Here is a 20,638-nt window from a genome sequence, read left to right as displayed (position 1 = left end):
ACCTCTGTGTTTTTGACTAGGTCTTCTACTTTTTCTCATTCTGTTCCTTCTCACTGAAATCTTAGGTGAATGACTCTATTTATTGACATCCAAAAGATGTATTTTTGATCTCCAGAACTGTTTGCACAAATGCCTACTATATATAGCTGATTAGATAAGTCATTGATACCTTAAACTTGTCATATTCAAACCTTCACACATCATCTTTTATTTCTAAACAATATTGCATACTTTTATTAGTGGTCCCATTGTTTACTTAACTGCACAAGACAGAAATCTGATAAAACTACAGTTCCTTTTATAATTTTTGAAGAATTCTGATGTAATTTTGGAAGAAAAGCATATATTTTAAAGGCAATACAGTTTGGCCTATTTCTAACTCTTCAGCTGCTTAATTGGTAATGTTTGGAAAACATTCTTTGATTTTTAAGTTCTTTTTCTGTCAAGTGGGGCCAGCATCAAATTCTTATATTTGTGGGGATGAGTAACTGGTAATATACATAAAAGTATGAAGTATAAAGTACAAGGGAGACCTTTCAAAAACACTAGTTTTCCCTGTCTCTCTCTTCATTGGATATGCTACTAATTCATCCTGTCTTCAAATCCCTTTTATATTTTAAACCCACTCCTGTATATATTTTAATAACAGGAATTCATTATACTATCAATATAAAACAATCCTTATTAAAATAGCTTCTTCAGTAAAAAGAATAGCACTGTGGACATTAGACCAAATACACAATTGCTAAATAAAAGATCAATTTAATATTTCAAAAGTTTTGATCTGTAAAGCAGGAAATCCTAAGAAATTAGCTATAGGCTACTAATGTTGCATTCCGACTAACCACAGATAAGAAATAGCTAGGGGGAGAAATTTTATAGGCCACTAGGTGCCACTGTCTTGTGAAAAACTCATAAATGGCATATCCAAGAAAGAAACCCAGTTGTCTTTAACCCAGTGTTAGAAAGGGCATGCTATTATTCTTCCATATTTTGAATATTACAGTTTGTCATTAAACCATCCCACACTCCAGAAAGACATTTACACAATGGCACTGATAGCCCTAGAAGCTGCCTAACACAGATCATTTAACACTTAAATCTCAGGTATCTATCAGTTGTCTCTTTTGATTAAAGGGTTTTTCAAAACTGATGCTGACAATAAACTTTGATTTGATAAATCATACCAATATGATTAAAAATATTTTTTAAACTTTCAAAGTAATATTGCCATAGCATAAGAACACTGATTCGAGGGAGTCCATGAAAAGAAACTGTGAGTAGGTCTGTCACTGTATCTTCATTGTACCCAGAAAATTCCTTAGTTTATAGAAGTAAATCATTGATTTAGAATCAGTAATTTGGTGACATTGTTTCCTGAACAATGTCACTAAGCTTTATTTACCACAACTCTTAATAGACGAACAATATAATCTTAGCAAAATTATGGTATAAACCTTGTCTTTAATAATATAAATTATTTTGATAAATACTCTTACAATATGTGCTTAACAGTTTCGATAAAAACCAGAAGATGAAGGCTTATTCGACTGTGGTAGTGGTTCCCCATGGTTAATTGCACTTATTAGATGGATTTTCACCCTTTGATGGGGAGGGGGGTTCTTTCTCCCAAATTGGCCTGGTTCAAAGGAGATGATGTTTTCAGGAAGTACCAATTAAAACTTTTTTATTTTATTTTATTTATTTATCTCTAGTGATTCATATAAAATGATTTCCCAAGATCCTTATAATCACTAAGAATTCTGATGAAAGTGTGCTCTTGGCATATAACAGATAGACAGTAATTCTGTAGATTGACTAACTATGTGAACATGAGGGCCAATTTGACCATACACACAAGCTTGCCTCCCTTCCTTTAAAAGGATCTTTAACATTTTGTAAAAAAACATTCTCTATGTTTTTATTTTTTGTTTGTTTGTTTGTTTGGTAGTTGCTGTCAATTTAGAATATAAACTATTATAAGCATCTTGTTACCCCAGCAGCCCAACCCAGAACACAGTATGGACATGGAAGAGTTTCTGTCCTTTCTGGGGAATAGACTGGAAGCTATGATGCCTTTTGATTGGACTAGATGACATAAGTATTATCTAGTAGCTATAAATATCCCAAGAACTGAAGTGGACAAGGACAGAGAGAGCAGCTCTCCTCCTTGCCTGCCTTCACTAAACTGGTTATGGCAAGTTTTGTACCCAAAGTTCAGCCAAGTTTAGACTACAGCCAGGCTATTGGAATCAGAATAGTAAAGTAAAGCATTGAAGAAAACCGCATTTTGAAATATGGGCAATAAAAGAAGACTGTATTTTGAGAATGGAACTATTGCAATTATACAAGAGCAAACAAACACTTGTACACAGGACAGTCATTCTTTTGGGAAGAAGCCAATATCTTTGTAGGTTCACAACCACTTCAAGACCTGACTGTTCAACATGTTCTCAACTGGCCTATTCTAAAATTGCTTCCATTTCTTAGAAACAACTAGGAAAAAAATTATGGGTTTATACCTTGTCTATAAAGACCCTGAAAACAAAAGTATTTTACTTTGACTGTATCCCAGGTTGTAAACTGACAAAATCAATTTTGAAAAGAACCAGATATGATTACCTTCTCAAATTTAAAAAAAGTCACAGTTATATATATCAAAGATCAAGAAGATTCCTGAAAACACACATCTATACACATATACACACAAGCAAAATTCACTGGAAGCCTCAAGTTTTACACTTTATACCTGTTGTTTTGAAATTTTGTATTTCATGTGCACTGTGGAGTATTTTTTTTTTCCTATGTCATTTGTACTAGGCATCTTCAATTTGGATATTTATATCCCTCAAGTGTAAAACAATATTTTCTTTCAAGAGACAGTTCATTTTCTTCTCTAGCACCTTTCTTTCCATAACCCTTATTAAAGGACTTACTTGTTTATTTTCTTTTCAATACTTTCTGCCTGTTTTGTTGTTGTTGTTTTGTTTTTTCTTTTATTTGTTTGTTTTCATTTTACTTTTGTCCCCGGGATTTATCTTTTGGCTTTTTTATCATATTATTAATTTCTATCATATTTTCTCTGATTTTTTTTTCTTTTCACAGATCCTATTCTTTATACCTTTTTAAGAATATTAGAGTACTTTCATAATTAAAAAAACTATCCCTATTATCATATTTCTAATTAATTTTTTTGCATTTGTTATCTCTTTTTATTGTTTTAATAGTGCTTTATTCCTTTATTATTATTTTAGTAAGGTTTACAGAGGAAGAAAAACAAAGTAAAAAATAGCAGTCTTTTTTTTTTAAAGAATGGGAAATCCCTTTTTACTTTATAAAATGTTAATTCTGGTTTTCTGTTTATACTGGATTTAATAGTGTCTCCAAAAATGCATGTATTTTTGGAACTCTTAGTATAGTCTTATTTGGAAAGAGAATGTAGTCAACTTTAGATGAGGTAGATTCTAAATTCATTATGTTTAGTGTCCTTATAAGATAAGAGAAATTTGTACACACAGACACACACAAGAGAAGGGATGTGAAAATAGAGACAGAAACTGGAGTGATACACCTTTGAGCCAGAGAAGACCAAGAATTACAGTCAGTCAGCATAAGCCAGAAGAGGTGAGGAAGGATTCTTCTCTAAGACTCTAACACCTTTAAAGGGAATATGGCCCTGCTGATTCCTCATTTCTATCTTCTAGCTTCCAGAAGTTTGGGAGAATAAATTTCCATTGTTTTAAGTTATTCAGTTTTTGGTACTTCATTATAGCAGCTCTGTGAAAACAATCTGTTTCCCCCATTAAAAGGAGGTAAAATTCAGCAAAATCAGAAAGACTGTCAACCTTTTCAAAACTTCTCACATACCGTAACATTTTAAAGCTTTTTTGAGAAACATAAAACTCAATTCAGAATTTAGCACCTAGTCTTTATAATCATACAGTGTTAGAAGAGTTAGTATTGAACTTTCCTTGGTGACCAGGTCAGTTCAAGTACCCAATCATAAGTGAGTAAAACAAAATACTTTTTCCTATGGTGATAACTAAAGATAAAATTATAGTTTTATGTATTTAGCTAATTAGAAGTGTAGATAATAACTGCTTTTCATATATAATTTTAGGGTCTGTGCAATTTGATGCTGTGTTCTCTATAATCAGATTGGCATTCATTTTTTTCTTTTGTACCTACAAATGTGTGCAGCTCTGCATATAATTTTACTGAAATATTTTTAGTTTCACAGTAGTGAAAGAGAGAAGGCATTGTAGAAACAAACACTCAAACAAAAAGACAAGTCAATGGAGGAAGATTTTCAAGAAGGGAAAAGTCAATTCTATCAAATGCCACAGGCTCTGAGTTAGATTATCTGGCATTGTTTTGTGTAGAGTGTTATTGACATCTGTAGTGTTCTGAGGATTTCTATAAGCAGAGGCCAAATTGCAATATGCTGATTATCGAATTAGAGATGGATATGTGCAGAGTGCTCTGCTTGGGCAAAGAGTTTGTTTTTGAGAGGAAGGAATGGTTATTAGTTTTTGAACAAAAGACTAGACTAGTTTATATTCAGAAGGCAGAGTCTGAAAAACAAAGAGCAGGTAGAGCTAAGAAAGTTGAAAATACAGGGGAGCAGAAAAGAGAAAGATGATATACAGATAACGGTACAAGAGATAGAGATAGGGAAAAGTTGAAAAACAGGAGAAAGACAATAAATATATTTTCTTACGCAGGGAGGGATATTAATATTCAAATTACAATATCTATTACCATTAGTTTTGGACAATGAACACAGCCCTAAAACTAGTATGAAAGTTAACTGATATGCATACAAACAGCTTTGCTTTCAGGGAGTGACATGAAGGAGTACGGGTGAACTCTCGACTTTCTGTAAAGTTAGAAAGCAAAATCATGTCTCGTGTTTTAACAGGGAAAAAACCTTGTAAAATCCTTTTTAACTGTTGGGGTTAGCTATAAATTGGAGTAGTCACTATATGAAAGAATACAGAAACCCCTTAAAAATGAAAATAGGAATACTGTATGATCTAGTATTTTCACTTCTACTTACTTAACCAAGAAAATGAAAACACTAACTCAGAGAGGTCTGTACACCAGTGTGCACTGCAGTATTATTTTCAGAAGCCAGTTTAAGTATCCATCCATCATTGAATAAATGAAGATATTATCCACACAAAATATAAGTAAGAGCAAGACAAATACCATATAATCTGTCTTTATGTAGAATCTGGAAAAAAGAATACCTAAGCTCATGAGTAAAGAGGACAGATAGATAAATAGTTGCTAGAATTGGGGTGGGGAAGGGAGAAATGTGTGAAGAGAGTCAAAAGATAAAAAAGGAAAAAAAATGCACACTAATGTTCATAGCAGCATTATTCATAATGGCCAAAAAGTAGAAACAACTGATTTATAAAACACAATATAGCCATATGGTGGAATATTATTCTGCAATAAAAAGAAATGAATTACTTGCATATGTACAGTTTGGTTTGCATACATAAGTTCTCAATAGCCACAAATGCAGCTCCACCCAGATTTCAGCATTTAATAGTGCTAATATTTAATAAATGGAATCAGGACTCCAGCAAAATGGCTGACAGTAGGACTAGGGAACAGAAATATACAAAATGAATCTGAAGAATCTTCTAGTGCAAGAAAGCAAAGAGAATTAAGGAAGAAGACTTTTTAAGGCTTAAAAAATATAGCTCTAGTGCCCTTCCTGGTGGCACAGCAGATTAAAGCATAGCACTATGAAGCTAAAGCCACTTCAGCATCAGTTCAATTCCCAGCCAGGAAGGTGGCCCACATGGTGTGACAAGACCACTCCTGACCTGCCTGCTGCCCTCCTCAGCACTTAGTCAGTACTTAGTCAGTCGGCCTGTTGTGCTTCCCACTCTGTCTCTGGTGAATCCTCTCACCACCCCTGCACCTCTGGCCTGTACCCCAGTTCTGTATGCATAAGTAAATAAATCTTTAAGTAAAAAAATAAATATACATAGATATCTCCAGAAAGAAGGGGGAAGGGAGAGAACAGAGAAGAATGGGGAAGGGAGGGAGGACCACTCAGATGAGGGAGTGTTAAAGGGACATAGGAGTCAACTAAAACAGCTCCCGATAACTCTAGAACTCTTTGAGCAACAAAGTGGATAAAATAATATTGAAAAAAGAAAAAAAAATGAATAGGGAAATGAAATTGCTTACAAATGGATGTGCTGTGTGAGAGAGAATATCTGTGGTAACTCTAGGAATTTGCAGTGAACAATTAAGAGTGGTGTGGCTATCAGCTGAGATGAGACAAATGGTGTGGAAATTCTGCTGAGGTGAGGAGCAGATGTTCCACATTAGGTACAGTAAATGTGAGACGGTGATTAGCTCTACTAGTGGAGACTTCAAGAAGGCAGTGAATGGAAGCCTTTGTTGTTTCTTTTCTGCAGAGGAGAACTAAGAAATAGTGTGGTACTAGTAAAGATGGTGGATTCAGTAGAAAACATTAGTCTTCATTGTTTAAGATTTGGGATATAAGAATGTATTTGTCCATTGATGATGTTCTGAGAAAGTGAAAAGCTAATAAAGCAGGAGACAGAGGTGAAATGTTGGGATAATGACCATTAGTTGGTTATAAAAAGGTCTCAAGAATACCAGTGGAAGGAAGGATCAGCTCTCTCCATAAGGAAAATTAAAACAAATGCAGTTAGTAGAGCTAATGGATACAGATGCTGGTGGATGTGTAAATATGGTGGGTGAGAGCCTGGAGAATTTTCTTAGAAAAAAATAAATTAAGCTAGATACTAAACTCAATAAGCTTGGAAGCATTATTTTACTTCAAAGTCAAAATAGGATTAAAATGACTAAGAGTGTCTTTTAAAACAACATGGAGAGGAATCATTGAATAACATCAAATATCCCTAACACATGGCTTTTTAGTAGATCTTTAATAGAAATTATGGATTTCACACAGCCCATCAATCTTTTATTTTTAGTTCATTTACAAAACAATAATGATAGGTACAGATTGTGGTTTCAGATGCTAAGAGACTGGTGGGTTTGGCTATTTTATCTCTGAAGCCTCCTAAGTATCCTGTTTCGATTAAAAAAAAAAATAGTGCTTCCTCTAAAAGATATGCATTGAGGATGTGGCTTTAAGAGGCAGACTTTTACTTTATCTGCTTAAGTACTTGCTTTTTAGGTTTAAAAAAATAGCTCTATGGAAATTTTATTTGATTTCATTTTGGTAACAGGACCTCATTTCCAAAAAGTGAACACCAAAGCATTGTTTTAAAAACTCTGTATGTAGTTCCTAAAGATAAACTGGAAGTTTCTGATACAAATGTCAAGAAGAGTCAAATACAAGTTAACTTCTGAAATATATTATGTAAATTTGCTTATTTCTTTCTTTTTTTTTTAAAGATTTATTTATTCATACAGAACTGGGGTACAGGCCAGAGGTGCAGGAGCAGTGAGAGGATTCACCAGAGATGGAGTGGGGGGCAGAACAGGCAGATAGAGGAAGTACACTGCTGAGGAGAGCAGACTGCTTGCCATGTCGATCACCTCCTGGGCTGGTGGGGATCAAACTCAACTGAGGAGGCTTTTAGCTTCTTAGTGCTGCGCTTTAACCCGCTGCGCCACCAGGGAGGGCCCTAAATCTGCTTATTTCAAAAAGAAATGCTTTCCTCATCTAAGCATATAATCAATCATCTCAATTAAATGAAGACATAATTGAACATGACATAAAGTTTGCTCCATTGCCAAGAAAGATACAGAATAAGACATTTGTTCGCAAGTAAAGTATAAAGTTATTTGTAAAGTACACAAATTCAAGGGAGAATTTTAAAAGTATTTTCCTATTGCTGTTAAATTTGCAACATTTCTCTTTGCTTTTAATATGTAAAAATAGTCTAGGAAAAAAAGGAGAATGAAATGGAATGGGCACAATTTCTGCATGTGGCTTAGGCACATGGCTACTTGTAGTTTGTGGCATTTCCAAGTGAAATCACACAGTACTTGGTATGATCTAATCCAGACTTGGATGAAAACTATGTCTATTTCGAGCAAGTTAATCAAGCCTGCCCTTATGGTGAGCTACCTTGTGATGCTTTTCTTTTTGTCCTTTGGATTAATGGTGAAACTGCAAAATAGTATTAAGTGTGATTCCTGTCTTCTTGGGTTTTATTTCCATTAAGGATTTTTATTTCTGAATGCTTTTTAGCTTTGCAAATTTTAAAAAATCATAATATTCAAGAGATTGAGCATTCCATTCACATTCTTTGTGTGACTTAAAAGATTTCTTGATAAAGAAGCTGAAGTAGCACAGATAATACATAGAACTTGATCCTATTTTGAAAATTCACTAGCTATCCTAGAAGGTTACCTCTCTTCACTTGAGTCCACTGTAAACATTTTTAAATAACTGCATGAATGAGAAACATGAGAGGAGGTAGAGGAGGAAAGACTAGAATGCACTGTAGCAGAAAAAGAACGAGGGGCAATATCCAAAAACAAAGATATATGAAAAGTGTCTGTTTATAAAACCAGAAAGCCAATTTGTATATTTAAGTAAGAATTATATTATCCAGGAAAAAAGAATACTCATGTCTGCTGATCAGCAGTTTATTTCCCTGGAGCAAATATGGGAAACTACATTATAATCAGAAAGTTATTGTGAGCCAAAGACAGAGGAATGATTACAATGGCTAGTAGCATCAACACTGAAAAACAAATGCTAGGTTTTTACCGTAAGAATATACTAAACCAACAGAACAGGTACTGAATTTTCTGGGTTGAGAACATATCATCTAATCAGTATAAGAAGCACTTTATGACTATTGTCCATCTGATTCTTTTTTTTTTTTTTTTTTTAAGATTTTATGTATTTGTGCACACAGAACTAGGGTACAGGCCAGAGGCTCAGGGGTGCAAGAGGCTTCACCAGAGACAGAGTGGGGAGCAGAACAGGCAGATCGACGAAGTATACTGCTGAGGGGAGCAGCGGGCGGCTCAGGAGAGGTCTGCCTCGCCATGTGGGTCTCCTCTGGGGCAGGCGGGAATTGAACTCATGAGGAGGTGGCTTTAGCTTCTCAGTGCTGTGCTTTAACCCACTGCGCCACCAGGGAGGGCCTGATTCTTTTTTATTTTTTTCTGCTTTTGGAGAAATGCCTAGAGTGGAAGGAAGAGTAGTTATGTGTGTCTAGAACAAGCCTCTTTTATATCTACTTAGCCTTTGTCTGGGATCTTTTATTTTAATCAAGATAGGCTGTCACAACTTGGTATTGTTAAACAACCTTTATTAACTACATCTTTTGCTGAGTTCTTTCAGACTCATTATAACTTTCAGAGACAGTTTGCAAGGTGCTCACTGATAAGCCTAAGTACACTTGGACATAAGTGTCTAGGAACAATGAACTCTTTGTTGTTTCATTGTTCTAAAGGAAGACCTGAAGTTGCAGCCTCTGCCAGACAGTAAATTGGTGGACTGTGGCATATCCCTAAGCCTGGAAGATGCTTGAATCCACCTGTCAACAGTTGGTAGGGTCAACAGGAAATATGAAAAATTAAAGGTTAGATATAAATAATAATAATAATAATAATACTTCAGCAGGCATAAGGTAAATAGAGTACTTTACATTTATATTTAAAACTTTTTGTTCCAATAGTCTGGAAATTTATTTAAAGCTGCAAATTCAAATATTTTATTATTACTATTATTTTTAAATTTTGCAATAAGCTTTTTGTCAGTAATGAATTAAAAACATGAGGCCCTCCCTGGTGGCGCAGCAGGTTAAAGCACTGCACTGAGAAGCTAAAGCCTCTTCTGCAAAAGTTCGATCCCCGCCCGCCCCGGAGGTGACTACATGGCGAGGCAGACCTCTCCTGACCCGCCCGCTGCTCCCCTCAGCAGTGTACTTCGTCGATCTGCCTGTTCTGCGCCCCACTCTGTCTCTGGTGAAGCCTCTCACCACCCCTGAGCCTCTGGCCTGTACCCCAGTTCTGTATGTATAAATAAATAAATCTTTAAAAATATATATATGAAAAGCGTGTTTAATAATAATAATAAAAAAACACTTTAGCACTGAATATCTACTTTTTTTTTTTTTTAATTTATGTATACAAGAATTGAGGTACAGGCCAAAGGTACAGGAGGTGAGAGGATTCACCAGAGACAGAGTGGGGAGCAGAAGAGGCAGATTGAAATACTCTGCTGAGTGGAGCAAAGGTGAGACAGGGGAGGTCTGCTGCGCCATGTGGGTCATCTCCCTGGCCAGCGATTGAACTCATACTGCAGTGACTGCAAATATCTTCATAGTGCTTTGCTTTAACCCCTTGTGCCACTGATTTATGTTGGCACCCTCTTTCATTTTTAAAACAGTTCCATATAGGTACAAAATAAATGATTAGTTCTATAGGTCAGTGATCCAGACACAAATTAATAAGTAGGTGATAGTTGTTGGAGAGAAGTGTGGATAGATACTACAGCGGGATGCTGAAGGAGATACTGGAACTTTCAGTGTTACACTTGATGTAATTTATACACATACTGATTCTCAACAATGAACACCTTAACCCTAGATTGTCTTATAAAGCAGTTTCTTCAATTAAAAAAAAAGAGAAGTAAAATCAGTAAGAGCACATACTTCTAGGCTATATATTTTGGTTAACATAACTAATTAGTTTTAAAAAACTAGTTGATTAGTGGAAAATATTGCTTAAGAGTTAGTGCTAGCCTTCAAGGACTTTTTAAAAAAGTGAAAGTTACATTTTGGCAGACCAGTTTCAAAGCCGGTGTGTATTAAGAGACACTGGGTCTACTGATAATGGTCTGAAGTCTCAGAGATAAAGTTTTGATATCAACTTAACAGCTTCTTTCTTCATAAATTACCATATTAAAGACATTTCTTATATAAATTGAACAGTTTTATTCACCTTTGAATGTAGCAATTTTAGGTGTGCTGAAACAATATTAAGAAAGATCCTTTTTTCTATATTGCTGTATTTTTTGTGTATTTATGTATTAATTTTTTCTAAGATCTAGATTAATCAATTAAGAGTCCAGTAATATAGAGAAAGGTAATTTTGTAGTTCCATTTACTCAGCAAACATAATGTATAATTCAACTAAACAATAAATCTGTTGGAATTTAGTGCACCAAGGAAATTAAAAATTAATATATTTGCATTCTCTATTGATTTGTTTTATAACTCATAAAAAAACCACTTTATTTTGTCATGTGCAAACATACACCATGCATAGACTGAAATGACAGCCAATATAATATCCCAATTGAAGGCATATAGATGCAACATACAAAGTTAGGGAACGTTGGTATTTTAAAGGTCTTAAAAAATTAATTTTTCCCTGATTAAGTTCACTTATCTAATATTTATAGTAAGATATTAGATTTTTTTTTAGTACATAATAAGTTCTACATTTATATAAATTATTTCTGTGGAATTTGGGTTATCTGGCTGCTCAGTAGACATTATATGAATGTAGTGAGACTGTGTATGTAAAGTATGCTTGTACTGAATCAACACTAAATAGAGCAATGTGAGCAAAAGCAGCAGCAGAGAACATACACCATCCAAAACCTCATAGGTAAGGAGGCAGCAGCAGATTCAGTTATAGATGCATTATTTCCTATGCTCAACTCAACAATTTGTCAAGTAATTAAAACAGATATCCTTATCATTTGACAGATAAGGAAACTAAAGATAATCACTTACTGCCCAGTGTCTTACATCAAATTAGGCCGAGAACAGATCCAGGGCCTCTGTCATTCAGTCCTGTTTCATGTTACTACATTGAATTTACTTTTTTCCTTCAAATATTGTGATAGCCACAGAGCAATGGTAGCATATTTTAGCGACAAGAAATCAAAATATTACTTTCGATTAAATACTTCTAATGTTTTTTAAAACCACTAAGATTACCTTTCATTCATCCATTCATTCAGTATCCATTTGTTGAATTCCTACTCTGTGACCAACACTGTTAGGTGCTAGCCTGTTGCTTATCAGTAAAAATAGTCTGGCTGACATGAATTGTAAAATTGTGGGGACAATAAGACTAAATAGATAATAGAGGATAAAGCACTCACAGTGTTCTTATTTTGTTTGTTTATTTTGATACTCTATGAAATTACAATATCACACAAAGGATGATCTGGTTTCAGTAGCAGAACTGAACAGTTAAGAATTCAAAACTAACCACATCAACCCTCACCCACTGTTGGTGGGAATGTAATGGTAGTGCTTTGAAAAACAGCTTGGCAGTTCTTCAAAAAGTTAAACATTAGAGCTGCCCTATGACCCAGCAATTCTACTTCTAGGCATATTCCCAAGAGAAATCAAAACAGGTATTCAAGCAAATATTTGTGCATGAATGTTCATATCAGCACTATTCACAGTAATGCAAAAATGGAAACAGTCCAAGTGTCTACCAACTGATAAGTGGGAAATCAAAATGTGGTATATATTCATACAATGGAATCTTACTATTTAGCAATAAAAAATGAATGATGTTTGATACCATGCAGATGAGTCTTAAAATCATGCTAAAGGGGCCTCCTTGATAGCATAAGGGGTTAAGTCTCAGAATTATAAAGCTATCCACAGCCACTGAAGCTCAAGTTCAACCCCCAGCCAGTGAGCTGACCCACATGGCACAGCAGCTTTCTCTCTCACCTTCTGTCTCACCTGCTTTCCCCTCAACAGTGTATTTCAGTAGATCTGCCTGTTCTGTTTCCCACTTGTCTCTGGTGAATCCTCCCATCCTCACCCACACACTTCAGGCCTCTGCCCCAGCTCTTGTATGCATAAATAAATAAATAAATATTAAAAAATAAAAAATCACTACACTAATCAAAGAAGCCAGACACAAAAAGCTACATATTACATGAATTTACTTCTATGAAATTTCCAGAATAGGCAAGTCCATAAAGATGGAAAATAGATTAGCCAAGAAAGATATTGAAGGAGCTGAGAATGACTTCTAAAGGATATAGTGTTTCTTTGGGAGGTGATAAAAATGTCCTGGAATTAGTGGTGACAGTTGTATAATGTTGTGTATATATTAAAAACTAATGTTTGTAAACTTAAACAAGTAAAATGTATGATATGCAAATTATTACCACAATTAAAAAAGAAAACTAACCAAATAGCATTTCTACTTATGGAAAAATTCAGAATAATAAAATCAGTATCAAAATGAACACTAAACAGACTTAATCACTGTATAATTATCACTACACTTTTCTTTCCATGTTTTCCTGTGCTATCCAAAATTTCCTTCATTCTCACTTCATGTTAAAAAAGAATCTCAATCATCTTATGGAAATTGAACTTCTGAAAAGGAGCTGATGTCTTAATTACTTCACCTTTTTCAATATTCTATCTCTATTTCAAAATAAACTCTAAGCAATTAACTGCTTAAGCTAGTACAGTTCAGTGGTCTGACTCTGCTTGGAAAACCAGTAAAGATCAATCTTTGATAATTATCTAAATTTTACTTCCTAAGACCAAGGGATGCTTGCAAGGGCCCTGACCATGGAAACATTCTTAGACAGGAGTTCTCAAGTAGCTTTTAAGGCAAGGACAGGGGCACTTTGTGAGTCAACACAACACTCTCTTTGAAGCTGCGCAGCCCCAGATATCCAAGATAGACTTTTGGTAAAGAATGAGGTTGTATTTATAGTTAAAGCTTGAGAGCTAAGCTGCACTTTCCAGTCAGCACATACAGAAAACCTATAGGCCAACATGCATGGGCTTACTTTTGACAAACAGTGTGCTTCAAGCAGATCGAAAGCTCATATACTCCCTCCAGGAACTACCCATGGAAGAGAGAAACTCAGCAGATTTTCTGCTGCAGAGAGTTGAAACAGAACATCCTAGGAGAACATGGAGTCTAGGAGCGTAGATTTAAGTGGAAGTCAACATATCCTATCCATAAAATGTCTCAGTAACTGGCCTTCTGTATTAATGTATCTTCCTAGACTAGATGTTGTGGAAAGGTGACATTAAGCTGGGAATACAGGGGACAGGAACAGAAGGTACAAGAAAGGGACAACCTGCTGGTACATATATTTTAATATAATCACTTTTCTTATAGGTGATTAAGATCTAATCTTCAGCACAGGACACATTAAATCTCCATTTTGCACACTCCTATGGTCGCATATACAGGGAAAACCTGGATAACCTCAAGACTTTAAGCCCTTCTTATGTGATATTCTCCTTCAGTAGCCCTGAATTCTTACCAAAAAATCATTTCTTGTTACACTATAAGATAGATCTTGTCTGGCCCTCCCTGGTGGCGCAGTGGGTTAAAGCACAGCACTGAGAATCTAAAGTCACTTCCGCATGAGTTCCATTCCCGCCTGCCCCGGAGGGGACCACATGGCGTGGCAGACCTCTCCTGACCCGCCCGCTGCTCCCCTCAGCAGTGTACTTCGTCGATCTGCCTGTTCTGCTCCCCACTCTGTCTCTGGTGAAGCCTCTTGCCACCCCTGAGCCTCTGGCCTGTACCCCAGTTCTGTATGTACAAATAAATCTTTAAAAAAAAAAAAAAAAGATAGATCTTGTCTCCTTTAGTACTCCATCCATAGCTAGTAAGGTGTTGGTGTTCAACAAATACTTGCTAAAATTTTTAATACCATTATTTGGAACAATATCACCAACAACTGTAATGGGGTAAAAAAATCACTCAGTGCTTCCCTGAATCCCTTTGGCCTGGCTCCTACTTCCAGTCCCAGATCAACCCTCCTGCTGTCTTTCCTGCTGAGCTGAACAAGAGGCACACATGTCAATTTTACAGCTTAAACAGAGCAACAGTGAAAGAAAATCAGCTGAGCCAGCAGGAAGCAGAAACTGAGGGGGATGTGTCACCAGAGCTATTTTTTTAATTCAACATAGTAAATAAACACAGAGACATTAATAAAGCCAGGTAGCTCCTTCCTTGAGAAGCTAGATTATTCTTCAAGCTTGAGCTAAGCTTTGCCTGCTACTTTATAAGAAAAAAATTTTTGAAATTTTGGTAATTTTAACTAATGTAGGAGGAATAAAAGGCAGGTCCTCATTCTAACATTAATTTTTCTAAACTCAAACTAGGAAGCTAGAGATCCATGAAAAAAACATGTAGATGGGGATAACATGAAATATATTCAAAACTATAGCATTGTTCATCAATATACAAGTGAATGTTGTACCATGAATTTGACTGCTCAGGTAATTTATTCCCTCTGGCTATCTTCCTCACACTTCATGGCTTGCCAGTGCCTATGACCGAACAAGGTAAGGGACTTAGACTCAGGCCAGCTCTGCCCAAGGATTCCTCTAATGAGTAGTGGAAGAGGGATCCCCATCAGCCTGGTCAAGTCTTTCTCTGAACTGCATTATAGTCTGAGGCTCTTCCTGTCCAATAATCCCCCTTCCTGTCCTCCTTCCACATTTGTCAAAGCTGCATCCCTCTCTCTCCCCTATATCCTTCACAGGCATTTTGTCTAATACATTTCTTGCATCTCTAGTTCTGTCATGGCATGTACTTCTCAGAAGTCCTGAACCGATGCACTTTGTTGTGGTAGCCCATTGTTTCATTATCTTCATAGCACTTAGAACTCTAGTGGTGTACTGCACCGGGACATTTCAGACAGTGATGGACCACTTATAACATACAACAGTGTGTCTATGTAGTGGGCTGCACAGTCTAGGTCTGTGTAAGTACTAAACACACAATGGTGTACTCACAATAAAAAAAAATTGCCACATCTCTCAGAACATATCTCTATCATTAAACAAGATATGACTTATGACATTTTTTAAAACTATTTTGTACTTTATTTATTTTAAAATATGTATTTATTTATACACACAGAACGAGGGTGCAGTCCAGATGTGTAGGGGTGGTGAGAGGATTCACCAGAGACAGAATGGGCAACAGACGGATTGATGAAGTACACTGCTGAGGGGAACAGCGAGAGAAAGAGGAGAGATATGCTGTGCCATGTAGGTCACCTCTCTGGCACAGGATTGAATCTGTGCTTCAGCAGCTGCTGCGGCTAGCTTCATATTATTGCACTTTAACCTGTTGCACCACCAGAGAGGGCCCAGTATTTTGGCCAATCCACTTTTATTTAACACATTTATTTAACATCTCTATCTTACTGCTTCCTTATCTACACCATCGCAGTGTTCACTGCTTTTCTCCCAAGAGCATTGCCTGGCATATGATTGGTCTTCAATTAAAATGGATGGTTGAATGAATAAATTAGTGGTTTAGAGGACTAGAATTTCTATTCTAAAACCAACTCCTTTATTCATTTTAAAATATGGTAATTTATTGTTAAAAAACAAAGGCTTTGGTCGTTTGAATTTATATACAAGTGAGAGAAGACAGGCAATAAAAAATAATCACAAAAATGTGTGTTCGATAATAAATGTTATAAAGAAATGGCAGTGTATAATAAGGAAATGGAGAGTGATGGGTGGATTGGTGAGCAAATTTTTCTTTAATAAAGTGACATTTGAACAGGAATTTGGTGAAGTAGGAATGAGCAGACAGATAACTGGTAGAATTGTTCTAGGCACGGGGAACACGAGTGCAAGAGCCCAGTGACTATGTTTGGCAAGTTCAAGGAACAGTCTGGTGTCAGTGAAGCTGAACCTCAGAAAATTAAGAGAATTGTAGGAAATAATATCAGGGGAAAGAAAGGTGAATAAATCAGGAAGCCCTTATGTGTTAGCATAACAACTTTAGATCGGCTTGTTCTCTAAATAAGACAGAAAGTGAATGGATAGTTTTGAATAGAGAGGTGACAATATCTGATTGAAATTTTAAAAGGAGGACTCTGGTCACTGGCTAGAAAAACAGTGGGGGACAGTAATGGAAGAGAGGGACTGTTCTTGAACTGCGCTTTGAACTAAGGTATGTCAGTGAATGTGATATTTGCCCAGATTTTGGAAATAGTTGAAGGCTAAATTAGCAGGATTTTCTGATTCTGTTTGGTAACAGAGCTTGAGGAAAGTTGAGGAATCAAAGATGACTCCAGGTTTCTGGTCTCAGCAAATGGCAGAATGGAGTTGCTCATTACTGTTCTCCTCCAGTGAAGCTCTGTTTTACAGGTGCAGACACAGATAGAAGTAATTTAACCAAATATGCCAGTTTTTTTCCTGTTGAGTACAATATTGGGGATGTTTTAAAGTTATATACCAAAGAAGGTAGAATATAAATTGAATAAGGAGAGAAATTAGCATATAAGAGACCATAAAGGACAGGGGAAAGGCAGGTAATGGATGGGAGGTTTCTATGGAATAATATATATATATATATATATATATACATAGATGAGTTATGGAGGAAAAAATCAGAAGTAGAGAAGTAGCAGTTAGATAGTGGGTAGCTATGTTCTTTCCTTTGTACTTAAACATTTTCTTTTCTCCCCATGCATAGTACCGGAGAAAAATCATAGCTAAAATGAAACTACAACAAATCCAAATCTACCTTTTCATCACCATCTCGTGTGTCTGCCACTCTCCTTGGTTAGAATTTTTGAAGTCTTGCTCATTGAGCTCTTCATCCTCAGCAATTACTTAACACCTTTATTTAACAACATTTACTTAATTTTACATGGAAAAAGCTTCCATTTGCAACAGCACAATAAAGTGTGTCAGTATATATGCTAACAATCCCTGCCTGGAATAACAGACTCATTCACAGTTGGAGCCTTGCAGATGCTTTAATACAGATAGGGATACTGCAATTCAGAGATTATAGGACTTTCAAAGACAGATGCAGTTGAAGAGAGTGCTTTGAATTGCTCTTACTGATTACCTGCCTAGATCTCTTTCTACTGCCAATTCTCTTTTTCTTTAGAGATGTATACCTCTGTGATCTTTTCTGATGCATTGACATTTCATATTACCTTAAACCGTTTTTTCCCTAAACCTCTCTTCCCTTCACTTAACCCACTGTTACATTCCTTAGTGCTCCCTGGCTTCAGCGACAATGACTTCACGCTTTACCTGCTTTAGCAAGAAATTAAGTCTCCTAAAATGTCCCCCAAATGCTTCTGAATGTCCATCCAGGTGGACATAATCACATATGATCACAAATCAGTCTGTTGGTTGAAGTCACTACCTCATGTTCTCCATGGTTTTCTCCTTCTTTTCCAGTTCCCTTTTTGATTGGCCACTGTCTATGAAGTTACTAGAGGGATACTGAGATGTCTTCAACTATTTTACAGTGATGTTCTGTATTAGGAATAAAAAGAAACAAAGTACTAATAGCCTGCTACAAAATGGACACACTTTGAAAACTTTATGCTAAGTTAGAGAAGCCAGTCACAAAAGGCCTTTTATATGGAGCATCCTTTAAGGAGTTCACAGTGGGCAATTTAGAGAGACAGAAAGTCTATCAGTAGAAATTTAGCACTTAAAAGGGGTATTAGGGACTACATTAGAAAGATTAGAACCATGGTACATAATGTATCTTTTTAGAAAGATTAGAACCATGATATATAATGTAGCTTTTTTGGGATGATGAAAATGTTCTAGAATTGATTGTCATGACATTAGTATAACTTAGTGAATTCAGTAAATGTCACTGAATTTACACTGTAATTGAACTATATGGTATGTAAGTTACAGCTTAATATAATGGTTTAAAATATATGTTATCTCAAAAGTAAAACATTCCAGAAGGGCAAAAGTAGATTGCTTTAACATCTGTATTTCAATTCTGCTCTACAAAATTGGTGGGTTAATGATATTTATTCTACCTCCTTGACAAGTTTGTCAAATCACATTTTGCAATATTTTAATAATGAAGTTTGTAGTTTGAGTGATTCTCACCACCTCATCTTTGGATTACCACTTTTATTGGGTAAGGTATATTTTTTAAACTGATTACCCAACTCAGAAGAATGTACAGAACACAGTATCCATTGTATAAATTTTCAATGCTCTCTTCCAACTTTGCCCCACACTTCTTTCTTCACAGCCCAACTACATTTCAAAACCACCCAACTATGAACTTGATGTTTACGAACATTCCTCTACCCGCCCCAAAAGAATTCATATGTTGAGGTCATAACACCAGTATGATGGTATTGGAAGTAGGGCTTTTAGGAGATAAATAGGTTGGAATGAGGGTAGGGACCCCATGATAAGATTAGTTTTCTGGAGACACTAAGGTGACAGCTCTCTCCCTCCACATGTGAACACACAGCAAGAAGGTGTGCTGTAAGCCAGGAAGAGACTCTTCGCTAGGGCACTATAATAAGTACATAAACTATCACTTTGTTTTACCTTCTTGTCTTCAGAGCACAAATTTCCACTCAATTATGATTGCTTACCTCTACTTCAGTTGTTGTTCCCACACTATGTGACCTTAAGCTTATAGGAAAGACTAATAATAACAGATGATTCTAAATGACTAATACAGAAACACTGAATTGAAAGTTCATTCTGTCAAGGTTTAAGTCCAGAATTGCTCATGAAGATCGCCAAGTAGTAAAAAGAAGGGAATAAGTACAACTTAAGGTTTGCTCTTCTGTGTTATATTACAAAAGGGCACAGAAAAATTGAGGCAGTTTTGAAATAATATTTCTTTGAGACTATCATTTTTTTTTGTTTTGTTTTGTTTTGTTTTTAAATTGTAGAACAGGAAAGCGCAAGTCAAAGGAAGAAATTGACAATTTCTGTTAACCCACCGGCAACGCTTAAGTGACTTCTCTAAAGCTATTCCTTCATCAGTCTTATCTTGGAAAACTCAAGCCTCATCTTCACAAACAGTTTTTAGAAAGTAAGACTTCCAGGTAGAAACCAAAGAGCAATCTCCTAATTTTTAATACATCAAAGAAGATGCTTTTCTTTGTTGCCAGTTCCATCTAACGATCAATCAAAATGTCTTGAGTGTCTGCAGAGGAAAAGCAGAGTGTAGCTAGAAGGGAGACCAGCTTTTAGAACCAAGATCTTCATTTGCTTTTGGGTGGAATGGAGGCCTCGGGAGCCAAGATTTGTTACAGCTGGAAGGATACACGTCTGTGAGTAAGGAAGCAAGGCCTGCAAAAAGGAATGATATGCCCACTTGACTTATGATTTAGTAACATGGTCAGAACCACTGGTTAAAAATCTGGCTTGGAAGTTTACATGTGGAGCAGATTTGTTTAGGTGTGCTTTATTGCTCCTACCATTTAGAAATATACTGATTCTGTCTCACATTTTCTCAGGTTGGGAGAAAATCCTTCAAAATCTTCTCACTAAAAAGAAAGGTGACTATGAATGGAAGGGAGGTGTAGAAGGTAGGGAAGAAAAACGGAAAGAAGGGAGAAAGTTGACCTTCTATCCTCCCTCCCCGACTTTTCTGTTCTCCACTGTCCCCATCTCTGCTTTCACCCAGACTCCATTCCCTTCCGAGCTCCCTCTATTTCCCACAGCCCTGAACGCCAGCCCACATGGGTTTACATTTTGAAAACCACTGCGTGGCTGCAGGAGCTGGGCATGCTCAAACGCCCAGGACTGGCTTTTTTCGGCTTGCAACTTTGGCTGCCTTCCCATCCCCACTCCGAAGGGGCACACATCCGTCGGTGTGAGTAAAGGGGAAGAAATCATCCCCCTCCAGTAGAGAGACGGGCAAGGGA

At 36.2% G+C, this 20,638-nt stretch overlaps 1 protein-coding gene across 1 annotated transcript in view; it reads left to right on the top strand.

The window, feature by feature from the left end:
• Nucleotides 1-20,638, top strand: part of GNAI1 (guanine nucleotide binding protein (G protein), alpha inhibiting activity polypeptide 1) — a 145,977-nt gene that overhangs the window by 55,817 nt on the left and 69,522 nt on the right. The window lies entirely within an intron of this gene.

This window comes from Condylura cristata, unplaced genomic scaffold (genome assembly GCF_000260355.1).
Source record: "Condylura cristata isolate star-nosed mole 26May11 unplaced genomic scaffold, ConCri1.0 scaffold00005, whole genome shotgun sequence".
NCBI classification, from domain to species: Eukaryota; Metazoa; Chordata; class Mammalia; order Eulipotyphla; family Talpidae; genus Condylura; species Condylura cristata.
This window is presented reverse-complemented; position numbering and strand designations above follow the sequence as displayed.